Source organism: Schistocerca gregaria, chromosome 1 (assembly GCF_023897955.1).
Source record: "Schistocerca gregaria isolate iqSchGreg1 chromosome 1, iqSchGreg1.2, whole genome shotgun sequence".
NCBI lineage: Eukaryota > Metazoa > Arthropoda > Insecta > Orthoptera > Acrididae > Schistocerca > Schistocerca gregaria.
In genome coordinates, this window is record NC_064920.1 from 260,084,891 (window position 1) to 260,101,894 (window position 17,004).

General features: G+C 45.6%; 1 protein-coding gene across 1 annotated transcript in view; it reads left to right on the top strand.

Annotated features, from left to right (window-relative positions):
- Window positions 1-1,571: 1,571 nt before the first annotated feature.
- LOC126339596 (ras-related protein Rab-37) overlaps window positions 1,572-17,004 on the top strand; it is an 871,353-nt gene continuing 855,920 nt past the window's right edge. The window contains exon 1 of the mRNA XM_050001644.1: window positions 1,572-1,665. The gene's annotated coding sequence lies outside the window, so the exon portion shown is untranslated. The remainder of the gene's footprint in view (window positions 1,666-17,004) is intronic.

Consider the following 17,004-nt stretch of genomic DNA (forward strand, 5'->3'; position numbering starts at 1 on the left):
CTTATCCGCATGGCTGTAACGGATCGTGCAGCCACGTCTCGATCCCTGAGTAAACAGATGGGGACGTTTGCAAGACAACAACCATCTGCACGAACAGTTGGACGACGTTTGCAGCAGCATGGACTGTCAGCTCGGAGACCATGGCTGCGGTTACCCTTGACGCTGCATCACAGACAGGAGCGCCTTCGATGGTGTACTCAACTACGAACCTGTGTGCATGAATGGCAAAACGTCATTTTTTCGGATGGATTTAGGTTCTGTGTACAGCATCATGATGGTCGCATCCGTGTTTGGCGACATCGCGGTGAACACACATTGGAAGCGTGTATTCGTAGTCGCCTTTCTGGCGTATCACCCGGCGTGATGGTGTATTGGTTACACGTCTCGGTCACCTCTTCTTCGCATTGACGATACTTTGAACAGTGGACGCTACATTTCAATTGTGTTACGACCCGTGGCTCTAAACTTCATTCGATCCCTGCGAGACGCTACATTTCCGCAGGATAATGCACGACCGCATATTGCAGGTCCTGTACAGGCCTTTCTGGATACAGAAAATGTTCGACTGCTGGCCTGGCCAGCACATTCTCCAGATCTCTCACCAATTGAAAACGCCTGGCCAATGGTGGCCGAGCAACTGGCTCATCACAATACGCCAGTCACTACTCTTGATGAACTATGGTATCGTGTTGAAGCTGTATGGGCAGCTGTACCTGTCCACGCCATCGTAGCTCTGTTTTGCTCAATTCCCAGGCGTATCGCGGCCGTTATTACGGTCAGAGGTGGATGTTCTGGGTACTGATTTCTCAGGACCTATGCACCCAAATTGCGGGAAAATGTAATCTCATGTCAGTGCTAGTATATTCGACCAATGAATACCCGTTTATCACCTGAATTTCTTCATGGTGTAGAAATTTTAAGGGCGAGTAGTGCATGACACCATCGTACTAGAAGGAGCTGTAGAGGACAAAAACTGGCGGGAACATTGGAATACATCCAGTAAATAATCGATGACTAGGCTGCAAGTTCTGCTCTGAAATGAAGAAGTTGGCACAAGAGATGGATTGGTGTTGGGATGTAACATACCAGAAACAGAGGACTGATTACTGAAAAAACCATAAAATTAAAAAAAATGCCTGGACCGAAAACGAAACCCTGTGACGCCCTTTAGGGCCCCAGTCAGACTCAAATCTCTTTCCTTTTTGTTAACACTGAAGAATATCCTTGCTGTCCACTATCGCCCCTTGGGATGGCCCACCGCCCGCTCAGCACTGACAGATCTGAGCTGTGACAGCGCGCCGTCCGTTGCCGCCGCCGTAGCTCCGGCCCGGGCTAACAACCGCTGTGTTTGCCCTCAAAACTGGGGCGGCCGACCCGGCCAGGCGGCAGGGCGGCAGTGGCAGCGGCGGCGCCCCAATCAGCTGACCAACTGGGTCACACGCATTCGCCCACACCCTCCCCCGCCTGCGCCGCAGGTCGATAGTCGCTAGGCGAGCGTCGATGCGCGCTCGGCGCCGCTCGGCTGCCATCGGGAGCGTTAGCTCGGCCGGCAAGCTCGAAGTGAGGAGCGGTGCCGACGACGTCGGCATACGGCCAGCCAGCGGCTGCGACACCGGCCGCTCTGGAGTTCGCGGAGGCAGCAGCGGCAGCGGAGGCGACCGACGTGTACGTAGCCAGCCCAGCATTGCCTACCCTAACCTAGCGTAGCCTAGCCGCTGCCCGCGCGTTCTCATTGCCATTGGAGCGCCGTGCTTGTCTGTTGCCACAGCCGCTCTCTGCCCAAAGTGACTGTAAACACTCGTTGCTGACGAAAGCAGTGTCTACATTCACATCTGTACCCGACAAGCTGCCTTATGGTGGTTGACGCAGGAAAACCATGTTCTACTGTCACTACAACGTGTGCACATGCCCTCGGATATTATTGCTGCCTTTCAATGTCAACACTTTCGGATCCCGTTTAAGAAGAATCCATAGTTAAATTAAAAAAAAAAAAAGGCTCACTCACTTCAGAATTTTGATTGCCATAAAAGTTAAAAAATTTACGCAAGCAACGAAATTACGTGCCCCTCTGAGTGCTTTTACTGTTGAAAACCTTGATCAATGTCTCTGTTTGCGAAATGAAACTTTAGAGAACGGTGCACGGGATGACTCTGAAGCAAACCGCGGCCTGCATGCGACGCGAATCAAGTGTTCGCGTGGCCCGCAATTTTCAGCTGTATGTTGATATGCATCCGGCAACTAACAGCCGAATCCAAAAACGTCAACAAACTTTAAGAGCTTCTTAAGACTGTACTTTTCTTGCTCAGTAACGAACAAAACATCATACAGAGACAGCAATACTTTGAGACGTACTTAATTCTGGTTGATGTTGGTGAATTAGACCGTGACGTAAATTTGCCGTTTACATCAGGAACAGAGTGGCATGTAGCGCGGCCATTGCGGGGTTAATAGAAGCGCGAAGGGGAATTTTTTGTAGTTCGAGTGCTGACAAACCACGATCGTGCACAACTAGAACCGATTGGCTGAGGTGGTACAAATGTCAGGCGGAAGTAACATGCATTCGTCAATGCGCTCTGTAAGCACGATCATCCTAAAAAGTGGAACTTGTTTGTAACACGTATTACGCAGTCAAATTAAGGTTGTAATACAGCACAAGAGAAATTACCTTCAAAACATTTAGTAAACATTTGTGATCGTGTCTCACATTGTAATTACTGTTATAATTTAATATAACATGCTGATTTAGGTAGGTTACCAAGTAATAAGACGGTAGGGGAAGGTGTGATAGTGGCCCGGACGGGAAAAGTGGCCACTGCATATTTTTTCGCCCTGAACAGCGCTGCTGCCTGCTGACAGACAAGTGGTTACACTAGTTCTGACACGTGTAGACATCGTGTCAGTGAGACTGACAGAGAGAGCGTGTTCCGTTACCTTTTGGTACAAACTTTTTTGTTTTTAAGTCGTCTGGTGTGACATAGACTCTAAGTAATTTATATAATATTTGTAATGTCGCCTGTATGGAGAGTAGTAATTTTTTTTTACAATACCAATGTTTAAACAACGCCTTTTCGCCGACAAATGTAGTTTATTGTTATTTATTTCAGTTTGATTGTTTCTTCGATGGATCACTAATGTGGCCACACTACTTACCGTGTCAAATGGTCAAAGTGTTTTCTTCCCAATAAGAATTAGCTAAAAGCAGGCGTATGACAACAGATAAAATTGACTTCTAAACCCTTTTATATACAAAGCTATCATCCTCCTTTGTATACCTTTATCACAATTTTTAATTAATTAAATAATATCATTTCAAACTGTAACTGCTTTGTTATATTTGGCCTAATGCAAAAGTTCTATTGAAAACGGTCTGCTTCAGCCGCCTAGTATTCTTCCAAATAAAAAATGGTTCAAATGGCTCTGAGCTCTATAGGACTTAACATCTATGGTCATCAGTCCCCCTAGAACTTAGAACTACTTAAACCTAACTAACCTAAGGACAACACACAACACCCAGCCATCACGAGGCAGAGAAAATCCCTGATCCCGCCGGGAATCGAACCCGGGAACCCGGGCGTGGGAAGCGAGAACGCTACCGCACGACCACGAGGTGCGGGCATTCTCCCACCTACTAGGAGATGAAAGTAGCTAGGAAATGTGCCGCAAAATCAGGAAACTAGAAATGGCATTGTGTTGTGATGGCGCTGCCCACACTACCCAACTCTGTAGGGGAATGCTACACTTCAAATGGTTCAAATGGCTCTGAGCACTATGGGACTCAACTGCTGTGGTCATCAGTCCCCTACAAATTAGAACTACTTAAACCTAACTAACCTAAGGACATCACACACATCCATGCCCGAGGCAGGATTCGAACCTGCGACCGTAGCAGTCGCACGGTTCCGGACTGCGCGCCTAGAACCGCGAGACTACCGCGGCCGGCGATGCGACACTATGTACGGCTTCAGAAAAATACATGCAGTTCCAATATATTATTTTCTTTTTTACTAAAAAATATTGAGGTGTTTCCCTACAGTGTCAGTACTGGCTCTTAGTAAAAAGTTTGACAACCAACGCTGTTGGGCGATTTAACTTTGCTGCCATCTGAGGTATAAGGTCCGAGCTTTGTCTGTGGGCAGCCGCCAAGCACCACCCCTCCCCCCCCCCCCCCACCCCCACCCTCTTTGGAGATAAAAAATCGCTTTAAAGTTTCCATAACCTTCAACATCAAGTAGAAAATTTGGAATTAACCTGTGGTACAGACCTCGTTAGTATCTGTAGTCATATGGAAAATCAGAACCTTAGAACACTATAGCGCTGAAAAACATTACGTTCTTACTAAACAACCATAAACTTTACTACTCTGTTTTATTCAAAGGAAGTAATAGTGTCTTTTCTACCCTCAAACCACGCTGTTCATCCGAGATTTATTTCGTATATAGTTTACGCACTACTTAATTGCAATTAAAGGTTATCCAATTTTATGTGACATACAAAATTTTTAACAAAATGCCCTGTTTTACACCCCATACTGACAATATCAGATTGGCGGAAACCACGAATTGGTGAAAATTGGAATTTTTGGAAGCTTTAGTAATCTAGGGTTAATTTTAGTCACTCTGAAATTTTCCAGTTCGAAAATTGTCTCGAAATCAATTCAATTCTCTGAAAGAAGTTTTGTTTTTCGTTAATTACTAAATACCTCACTCGATAGCGGATTTTCCCGAAGTTTCGCATCGAAATGCGTCTGTTATGTATAAGCAACGAAATTCAGAGTATTTACCTAGTAACAAGTGTGAAATTTTTAGTCTCCTACAAAAACAACAAAAAGTTTTGAGTTTAACACATGCTTTAGAACTCTGTAGCGTCTCTAAATGTGTCAAAAATCTGCTCTTAATTTTATTAGGATCAAGGCTACTATTTTTCACGATTTTTGCATCAAGTAAAGTTTCCTACTTGACTAATGGCACGTTCGATGCTCTGAGAAGCGGAAATGCCAACACAGTTGGAGCCGTCAGTGACAGGCTCCAATTGGCGGATTCCTGGAGGGAGTACTGCAGCCCGCTCGCCATCAAATACCAACTAATTTAAAAGCGACTGTACCCCTATACTCTGCAAACCATGGCTCGGTGGCTGGGGAAAGTTAGGCCAACTCCTTGTACCACTGTCAGTTCTCTGATTTCGCGTAACGGTCGCGAATGGCGTAGTAGAAGCACTGTTCATAAATCTCCGTGTAACCTTTATGACCTTTTAGCGAGATATGTCTTGGATGAAGCAAAATGTTGGTTGACTCTTCTAGGAATGTATTCCCTCCTAACTTCAAGAGTGAACCCCATCTCGATGCATAACGCCCGTGTAATAGAGCCTGCCACTGTTTATGACGCTTTTAACTTACTCACCTAACTCTTACTGAAACACGCTACCTTTCTTTGAATATTGTCTATTTTGTCTATCAATCCCAACTGCAGACTGAGACTCAATTATCGGTTGAAGTGGGGATTTGTAAGCTACCTCCTCCGTGGCTTGGCAACGCCTCCTAAGGATTCTTCCAATGAATCTTTGTCTGGCTTCTGCCTTTCCGGCGATCAGTTTTATATGGTCGTTCCACTTTAAATGGATACTTACGCCTACTTTCTTGTGGCTGCTTCCAGAGATTGTCCAGCAGTTGTGTGACAAAAAAAAAAAAAAAAAAAAAAAAAAAAAAAAAAAGAAATAATACGGTTCTTTCCATCTATTTATGCGGAATACGTTAAATTTATATTTAGGAGCTTTATAAACTCATGCTGTTGCTAAAATATTTGATTGGAGCGTTGCTCCTCAGGTAACTACCCTCCTTAAATACAAGCTGTATTACCTTAAAACCAATATCCTGAGAAAGAAAACGGCAGTTGTGAACTACAGCCTCATTAGAATGGGCCTATTGACTTCGAGCCGATCCATTATGTCTCCCCTGTCCGCTCGTCACTGATCACCTTGCAGTATCGTGGTAAAAAAAAAAAAAAAAAAAAATCCCACCGCTGTTATCAGCACGCATTACCCTGATCTCTTTACTTACCTCTTCACTAAAAGGTATTTGTAGGGCAGAGAGTTGCCGTCGCATTGCATCTATTTGATCTGACTGTCGGAGAAACTAACTACCTTCTCAGGGCATTTCTAGAAATATGAAAGGTCGCGAGGCAGTTAAAGAGGCATGTGTTCAATCGTAGCAAACGGCAGCTCATTTTTCTCACCATTAGAACAGTACAGCAACACGACGATGTTTCTCCCAGTAATGTATCTGCAAAATGTGTTTGCTAGATATTCCCGGAGGAACAACATCATCATTTGAAATCTGTAACGAACAGATGTTACGCTGGTGGCTGTGCTGATTAATACGATGTTAAGAAGCTGCTATATTGATCCTGAGTACGGCACTACTGGCAAATATTAAAACTTTCATTTCGCCTACCATTCCTGATGTTGCTGAGTGACTATTGTTTTAATCTCACATAACACAGAACGCAGGGAAGAAATTTTTGTGATAAATGCCAAAAGCTTAGGGGGACGTTTAGATCTACTTATACACTAGTTGTAAATAATAACTTATCTGATCAAACAGTAGTCCTTTAGGGCCATTATTAACTACGCTTTAAACTTGCAGGCTGATAGGCGAAAATTTAGGGGAAAGTTTCCAATATCGAACACGGCCTGTCATGCCCGCCCGGTTAGCCGTGCGATCTAACGCACTGCTTTCCGGACGGGAAGGCGTGTCGGTTCCCTGCACGAATCCGCCCGATGGATTCGTGTCGAGGTCCGGTGTGCCGGCCAGTCTGTGGATGGTTTTTAAAGCCGTTTTCCATCTGCCTCGGCGAATGCTGGCTGGTTCCACTTATTCCGTCTCAGTTACACTGTGTCGGCGATTGCTGCGCAAACACTGTCTCCATGTACGCGTACACCGTGATTACTCTATCACGTAAACATTTGGGGTTACACTCGTCTGGTATGGGACGTTCCCGGGGGGTCCACTGCGGGCCGAACCGCACAATAACCCTGGGTTTGCCGGCCGAAGTGGCCGAGCGGTTCTAGGCGCTACAGTCTGGAACCGCACGACCGCTACGGTCGCAGGTTTGAATCCTGCCTCGGGCAGGGAAGTGTGTGATGTCCTTAGGTTAGTAAGGTTTAAGTAGTTCTAAGATCTAGGGGACTGATGACCTCAGAAGCTGAGTCCCATAGTGCTCCGAGCCATTTTGAACCCTAGGTTCGGTGTGGGCGGCGATGGGGTGCGTGGACTGCTGTAGCCTGTTGTGGGTTTGTGAACCACTGAGGCCCTTGGCGGGACGAAGCCTCTCCGTCGTTTCTAGGTCCCCAGTTCTATACAATACAATACGGCCTGTCAACCCTGAAGTTTTAAGTGAAAATACACTCCTGGAAATTGAAATAAGAACACCGTGAATTCATTGTCCCAGGAAGGGGAAACTTTATTGACACATTCCTGGGGTCAGATACATCACATTATCACACTGACAGAACTGCAGGCACATAGACACAGGCAACAGAGCATGCACAATGTCGGCACTAGTACAGTGTATATCCACCTTTCGCAGCAATGCAGGCTGCTATTCTCCAATGGAGACGATCGTAGAGATGCTGGATGTAGTCCTGTGGAACGCCTTGCCATGCCATTTCCACCTGGCACCTCAGTTGGACCAGCGTTCGTGCTGGACGTGCAGACCGCGTGAGACGACACTTCATCCAGTCCCAAACATGCTCAATGAGGGACAGATCCGGAAATCTTGCTGGCCAGGGTAGTTGACTTACACCTTCTAGAGCACGTTGGGTGGGATGGGATACATGCGGACGTGCATTGTCCTGTTGGAACAGCAAGTTCCATTGCCGCTCTAGGAATGGTAGAACGATGGGTTCGATGACGGTTTGGATGTACCGTGCAGTATTCAGTGTCCCCTTGACGATCACCGGAGGTGTACGGCCAGTGTAGGAGATCGCTCCCCACACCATGATGCCTGGTGTTGGCCCTGTGTGCCTCGGTCGTATGCAGTCCTGATTGTGGCGCTCACCTGCACGGCGCCAAACACGCATACGACCATCATTGGCACCAAGGCAGAAGCGACTCTCATCGCTGAAGACGACACGTCTCCATTCGTCCCTCCATTCACGCCTGTCGCGACACCACTGGAGGCGGGCTGCACGATGTTGGGGCATGAGCGGAAGACGGCCTAACGGTGTGCGGGACCGTAGCCCAGCTTCATGGAGACGGTTGCGAATGGTCCTCGCCGATACTCCAGGAGCAACAGTGTCCCTAATTTGCTGGGAAGTGGCGGTGCGGTCCCCTACGGCACTGCGTAGGATCCCACGGTCTTGGCGTGCATCCGTGCGTCGCTGAGGTCCGGTCCCAGGTCGACGGGCACGTGCACCTTCCGCCGACCACTAGCGACAACATCGATGTACTGTGGAGACCTCACGCCCCACGTGTTGAGCAATTCGGCAGTACGTCCACCCGGCCTCCCGCATGTCCACTATACGCCCTCGCTCAAAGTCCGTCAGCTGCACATACGGTTCACGTCCACGCTGTCGCGGCATGCTACCAGTGTTAAAGACTGCGATGGAGCTCCGTATGCCACGGCAAACTGGCTGACACTGACGGCGGCGGTGCACAAATGCTGCGCAGCTAGCGCCATTCGACGGCCAACACCGTGGTTCCTGGTGTGTCCGATGTGCCGTGCGAGTGATCATTGCTTGTACAGCCCTCTCGCAGTGTCCGGAGCAAGTATGGTGTGTCTGACACACCGGTGTCAATGTGTTCTTTTTTCCATTTCCAGGAGTGTAATTGTTCTGGATCACCAAAATAATAATAAGGGAAGTGTTTTTTTTTAAATCTAATGATGGCATGTTTCTTTTACGAACCTGTCTATGAAGAACAACTGATAGTTGCTTCTGCACGTAGCAATTTATAATGGCTACAATACGAATCATACAGAGAAGAAGTATGAAATGCAGCCTGTTTCGACATTAGTAAATCGTTTTCGGGCAATCATCAATTATTAATGCTCCAGAATACATATCCTTTTCTCTGTCATCGTAATCAATGGTAAGTTTTTCCTGTTGCGTTAACTTTGTATTGCAGAAGTCGAATGCAGTCAAAGCCTATTCGAACTCCTCTGATTCACGAAACAAGCTATCATGTGTATGGTATCAGTTTTCAGACCTATTTATTATCCTTCATGCAGTTGTTTATAACTTAGGGTTGATTTACCTGGAAACACATGGGCGCTTTGTGTGACGTAACGGAGCTAACACGACGCAGCAGAAGTCGTTGCCCCTTTCCGTTCGACACCTCATTCACTTCGGCTGTCCCTATATTGGCTACAACACAGCGCTTCATGTATTACTTCATCTATATTTACTGTATACACGGAACAGATATTAAATCAACCAAGCAAGGCTAGTAATGTTTCAAATTCTACTGAATTTTTCGACGAGTTGGAAAAATGTAAAGCTGTCGTAAGTATCTTCCGGTGGAAAATAAATGGCTGAAAATCCGAGAGTTTTATGCTACCTGTAAGTTTTCAGGAATAGTTACAATTAACTGAATACGGAAATAGGGGCTCTGGTGTTGAAGCTCCTTAATTCACTACAGTTTATCAATCATTTCGTCCCATATATTGCTTTGAGCAACTGTTTAGTGATACAACGCCATGAAGCGTAACGGAAGCTATTTCTTTTTGAAACGAACTAAACGCACAGAAATAAAATGAATAGATATATGGAGATGAAATCAATGAAGATGCTACAGTATTAAATGATGTCAGTGCAAACCGTTCAGATTGTTGAGCCTGTGGTGTGAAAAACCTTTAGTGTCAGCTAAAAATTTTGTATCAGACCAGGACACTAACCAGTAACTTATTATCAAATTGTACATGAAAATTTTTTTGAAGGAAGGAAGGAAGGTTGGGTTTAACGTTCCGTCGACATCGAGGTTATTAGAGACGCAGCACAAGCTTCGACTGCGTCACGGATTGGGAAAGAAATCGACGGCGCCCTTTCAAAGGAAACATCCCGGCACTTGCATGAAGCGATTTAGGAAAATCATGGAAAACCTAAATCGAGAAGGCCGGACGCGGATTTGAGCCGTCGTTCTCCCGAATGTGAGTCCAATGTGCTAACCACTGCGTCACCTCTCTCGGTATGCTTTTTGTACTCATTCAGTTCACAGTGTTCAACTATGTGAAAAAGATTAGTGCAGTTGCTTAAATTTTCATGGGGTAAGCAATCACTGTGAAAACAAAAATTTGTAATAATACGCTTGCAAATATTTTTTGTTGAATTTAACGTCTAAATCACAACCGAATTTTAAAGCCGATTGCGGGTGAGCCAATTGTTGTTTAGGAAATGTTATCAAAACCTCCAAATGAAAGCAAAAAATGAGTGACGACAGAAACTGGGAAACATGTGTAGGGATATTGTATAGCACTACTTTCAAAAAAAAGGTTGAACAAAGAACAGTAAAAACTAGGAGAGTGAATTCATTGTCACATAAGAAGCAGGCATCCCACGCCACGACTTAAGGTAAACAATAGACTGTTCAACACGACTGGAAGCCTGCCTCTTACTTTCTTTTTTCCACATGCGGTTTCAGCAGAACACTACTTCGAGAGTTTCTTTCACGGGATACGTGGATATAGCACCTTCTATCTGACAGTATATGAAGGCGAGCCTCTGTACCAGAAAGACCGAGCAAGGTGATTCCGGAATGGTTGTAAAGAAAGAACACAGCCTTTTCTTTTCCTATCCCTGAAACCACCCGATCTTGTGCTTCGTCTGTAATGACATCGATGTCGACGAGACGTTAAATGCTAAACTTCCTTCCTTTTGTTCCAGAAAGCTGTTATAATTTGCAGTTATTCCGGAACTGAACTATATGTTAATGTAACACCAATATTAACACGAACCACACAATACCAACGCTTTTCAGGTTTTTTTTATCTTTCTTATCTAGGCGCAACTTCTTTCTATTTCATTTTCAATAGTTTAATCTTAGAACTAAACGCTCTACGTCTTTCCTAGAGGACGTGAGAGGACGTGACGTTAACAAAGACGTAACCAGAAATTGCAGTTTTCCTATCTTCAGCATCCATTAAAGCACGTAAGTTACTGTAGAGGTCTTAACAGGTTTTAATAAAGTTACTGTTATCGTAAAAAAAAATCAAATGAAAAAGTCATGGAATACCAATTCACACAATACAGATGGCGGCAGTATCGCGTACACAAGGTATAAAAGAGCAGTGAATTTGTGGAGATGTCATTTGTAATTAGGTGACTCAGGTGAGAAGATTTCTACCGTGCTTATGTACGCGCGGCGGGGATCAACAGACCCTGAACGCGAAATGGCAGTTCGATCTAAATGCAAAGGACATTCCATTTCCGAAATCGTCAGGGAATTCAATATTCCGAGATCAACAGTGACAAGAGTGTGCCGAAATACCAAATTTCAGTCATTATTTCTCACCACGGGCAACGCAATGACCGATGGACTTCACTTAACGACCGAGAGCAGCGGCATTTGCGCAGAGGAGTCAGTGCTTACAGAAAGCAACACTGTGTGGTCACCACAGAGACCAATGTGGGACGTACGACGAATGTATCCATTTGGACAGTACGGCGAAATTTGGCGTTAAAGGTCTTTGGTACCAGACGACCAAGTGACTGTCTTTGCTAACAGCACTACATCTCCTGCAGTGCCAAAATCTGCCTGCAATGCTTCTCCTGGGCTTGTGAAGATATCGGTTGGACCCTAAACTACTGGAAGGCATTGGACTGGTCGAATGAGTCCCGATTTCGGTTGGTAAGAATTGATGCTAGGGTTCGAGTGAGGCGCTGACCCCACGAAGCTAAGGACAAAGACTGTCAACAGGGCACTGTGCAGGATGATGGTGGATCCATAATGGTGTGGATCGTGTTTAGGAGGAATGGACTGGGTCCTCTTGTCCTAATGAACTGATGGTTGACTAGAAATAGTTATGTTCGGCAACTTCGAGATCATTTGCAGTCATTCATGGACTTAATGTTCGCAAACAAAGATGGAATTTTCAGAGATGACAGCTCGCCATAGCCGGCGGGTATGGCCGTGCGGTTCTAGGCGCTCCAGTCTGGAACCGTGAGACCGCTACGGTCGCAGGTTCGAATACTGCCTCTGGTATGGATGTGTGTGATGTCATTAAGTTAGTTAGGTTTAAGTAATTCTACGGTCTAGGGGGCTGATGACCATAGATGTTAAGTCCCATAGTGCTCAGAGCCATTTGAACCATATGAACCAGCTCGCCATATCACCGAGTCCACGGTCGGCCATCGAGTTTTAGGTTCTCTGTGACTTCTCTAAATCCATTTAGACAAATGATCGGCTTATTCCCTTGGAAGGGCACGACCGATTTCCTTTCCCCCTTTGAAGCATTCCGAGCTTGTGCTCCACCTCTAATGACCTCGATATCGACTAACGTGAAATCCTAATTTTTTTCTTCTTTCTTTCTTCTTATGTACAATGGGTGAACAATGATATTATGTGTCATGTTCGTGGCCTCGCTTCGCGTGTACTTTATGCTTTATGTAACTTTTTTCAAGGAGATTGTTCGGTTACTGGATCATGACTGTGTTTGTGACTGAGCACACTCCCGATAATTTTTTTTTTTTTACCGAACATGATAACACACGCATTTATAACGCATCCTATGCTGCATGAATAATTATAACCCTAGTACTGTATGATTTTCACAATTTGTTCTACTAAGATGGGTTTGTATTTGTGTGTACGTTATGTTATCTGCTTCGGTTGTCGAATGGTCAGCTTCAGTTTTCGGTGTTACCAGGGATTTTTCCGTAGGGCGAAGACAGGAACACACGACATCACTCGACATCATGACACAAATTGAGGACCAATTTCAATTAGAAGTCGACAACGACCGATAGAGCCCTGTGCTGACCACATGCTTGTCCATAACGCATCCACATAACGCCACATGGCAGAGGATGACACGGCGGTCGGTCGGCAATGCACTGTCTACAAAGCCTCATCGCGGAATTTAATAATTCTTTTTCTTTTTATATAATGCTAGTTTGTAACATCTTTGGTTCTCTCATCGCCAAAGATGGGCGTAGTACCCGATACCGGTTCGGCAACAACACAATAAATATTCATATCATAAATATATTTTTATTATAGAAGAAATGACTTTCACTGATCATGCAGACAGATGATATGCTTTGTGTACCGGGAATGGATACTGCTGTTCGTTTTAAATAAGATTTACGTTATCACCATATACGTTATATGATAGATTATCTGTAACGAATCATAGAAACCTCCGTCACATTACATATGGGGGCCAGTTTACAGCTTGCTTCAGTTTCTCATGAGCCGCAGTCGAACTATCTCACCCATACGAGAAGCCGCGACGTTGTGCGGAATTCCTCTCTAGCGCACGCTGAGCACTTTGGAGTGGGGAAAACGGGTACTCCTGAGAAAAAACTCAAAAGTGCAACTTTTTCACTATTGCTTCTCCGTTCTGAGCAGACTACACAAACTCTCATCCATCGAGCAGTGCTAATGGAACTACTGGGCGAAGGTAGCGATTTCTGGCCGGGAAGAGCTGCAGTTATTCGCTCGCTACATGGTAGTTGCATCAAACTGCTAATATATACTGCGCCACTTACATCATACTAGAATTAATTTGTCAAAGCCAATTCTTATCCATTCATTCTGCCTTCATATACAGCGTGTATAAGATAAAAGGGCTCCGAGTCAGTCATATAACGAAAGCAACTTCATTTCAAATTAAAAAATAATTTTAAAAATAGCAACTATTACATGAGCTTTAAAATTAACTTTTTACTGCTAATTTCGTACATTTTTCCTTTTAAATATGCCTACAAATAAAAACTTGACGCAGAACATCCATGAAGACTTGTGAATACGAGAGACGAGTGACGAGACGTATGGCATGTGGCGCCATCTCGCTGGAAAAAATAGTATTGCCTTTCATGTTTTATTAACTGACAGGATGCCTTCTCCAAAACTGGAAAATAAAAGTCTGTATTAACAGTGGTATCGAGGGACGTTTCGCAAATAGTTCAACTAACAAATACACCTTACAAAAAATAAACCAACTTTTTCATGGTGCAGAGCCGGCCGCTGTGGCCGAGCGGTTCTAGGCGCTTCAGTCTGGAACTGCGCGACCGTTACGGTCGCAGGTTCGAATCCTGCCTCGGGTATGGACGTGTGTGATGTCCTTAGATTAGTTAGGTTTAAGTAGTTCTAAGTTCTAGGGGACTGATGACCTCAGATATTAAATCTCGCAGTACTCAGAGCCATGGTGCAGAGGAATTTTAATGCATGGTTTGGCGGGATTTGGTTAGCCATTAGCACTTAAGCTGGCTATTCACATGACCAGAAAGGAGAAACCAAGCTTCATAACTCATAAAATACATTAATCGTGTGAAATTCACCATCCAAAATTTTTCTAAGGAACCATAGCAGTACTTACCCTCTTTTCGTCATGAGCTGGAAGCAATGGTTGAACACAAGAAGCAAGGTAAAACATCAAGTGTAAAGAGTTAAGTAAAGAATGATAAAATGAATGTTCAGTACCTCTAGTGCAACAACGGCCAACCAGATATACACTCCTGGAAATTGAAATAAGAACACCGTGAATTCATTGTCCCAGGAAGGGGAAACTTTATTGACACATTCCTGGGGTCAGATACATCACATGATCGCACTGACAGAACCACAGGCACATAGACACAGGCAACACAGCATGCACAATGTCGGCATTAGTACAGTGTATATCCACCTTTCGCAGCAATGCAGGCTGCTATTCTCCCATGGAGACGATCGTAGAGATGCTGGATGTAGTCCTGTGGAACGGCTTGCCATGCCATTTCCACCTGGCGCCTCAGTTGGACCAGCGTTAGTGCTGGACGTGCAGACCGCGTGAGACGACGCTTCATCCAGTCCCAAACATGCTCAATGGGGGACAGATCCGGAGATCTTGCTGGCCAGGGTAGTTGACTTACACCTTCTAGAGCACGTTGGGTGGCACTGGATACAAGCGGACGAGCATTGTCCTGTTGGAACAGCAAGTTCCCTTGCCGCTCTAGGAATGGTAGAACGATGGGTTCGATGACGGTTTGGATGTACCGTGCACTATTCAGTGTCCCATCGACGATCACCAGAGGTGTACGGCCAGTGTAGCAGATCGTTCCCCACACCATGATGCCGAGTGTTGGCCCTGTGTGCCTCGGTCGTATGCAGTCCTGATTGTGGCGCTCACCTGCACGGCGCCAAACACGCATACGACCATCATTGGCACCAAGGCAGAAGCGACTCTCATCGCTGAAGACGACACGTCTCCATTCGTCCCTCTATTCACGCCTGTCGCGACACCACTGGAGGCGGGCTGCACGATGTTGGGGCGTGAGCGGAAGACGGCCTAACGGTGTGCGGGACCGTAGCCCAGCTTCATGGAGACGGTTGCGAATGGTCCTCGCCGATACCCCAGGAGCAACAGTGTCCCTAATTTGCTGGGAAGTGGCTGTGCGGTCCCCTACGGCTCTGCGTAGGATCCTACGGTCTTGGCGTGCATCCGTGCGTCGCTGCGGTCTGGTCCCAGGTCGACGGGCACGTGCACCTTCCGCCGACCACTGGCGACAACATCGATGTACTGTGGAGACCTCACGCCCCATGTGTTGAGCAATTCGGCGGTACGTCCACCCGGCCTCCCGCATGCCCACTATACGCCCTCGCTCAAAGTCCGTCAACTGCAGATACGGTTCACGTCCACGCTGTCGCGGCATGCTACCAGTGTTAAAGACTGCGATGGAGCTCCGTATGCCACGGCAAACTGGCTGACACTGACGGCGGTGCACAAATGCTGCGCAGCTAGCGCCATTCGACGGCCAACACCGCGGTTCCTGGTGTGTCCGCTGTGCCGTGCGTGTGATCATTGCTTGTACAGCCCTCTCGCAGTGTCCGGAGCAAGTATGGTGGGTCTGACACACCGGTGTCAATGTGTTCTTTTTTCCATTTCCAGGAGTGTATTTCAGGACTGCAGTAGTTTTCTGCGAACTGTTTGTAACCGCTTTCGGAGTTCGAACAGAGGGCCGACTATTACACCCAGCTTTAGAGACTTGTTCACTGGACCGCTATTTTGTTATCAACTTCTGAACAATATATTTTTGCAGGAATGCTGAAGTTCAAGAATTGTTCATCAAAATCAGTACAAGTCATCTTAGAAAAAGACCAGTACGGGTGTCAGCTTCAACTATACGCACCCTTTCCGCCACTGAATTTCGCATACTTAACTTGAAAAACTCAAAGAATGGCGAAAAGACCATCACAGCACTTTCAAGCAACAACGGAAGCTGTGATAGTTAACTACGCTGGCACGTGATCGGAAAATTGGATAGATGAGAAACAATAAATTTAGTACGTGCTGCTTACTAAATAGTTGGAAACGCAACAAAGCACGTATAGATACAAAGCAGTATTACCTTACGTAATGATAAGTCTGATAGGGCATCAAAGAGTTTAAGTAATGGCTTCAGTACAGGTATTAAACTTTCATTTTATCATTCTTTACTTAATTTCTTACATTTGATATTTTACCCTGCTTCTTGTGTTCAGACATATACAGGGTGGTCCATTGATAGTGACCGGGTCAAATATCTCACGAAATGAGCATCAAACGAAAAAACTACAAAGAACGAAACTCGTCTAGCTTGAAGGGGGAAACAAGATGGCGCTACGGTTGGGTTGCTAGCTGGCGCTGCCGTAGGTCAAACGGATATCAACTGTGTTTTTTTAATAGGAACCCCCATTTTTATTACATGTTCGTGTAGTACGTAAAGAAATATGATGTTTTAGTTGGACTACTTTTTTAGCTTTGTGGTAGATGGCGCTGTAATAGTCACAAACGTATAAGTACGTGGTATCCGGTAACTTTCCGCCAGTGCGAACGG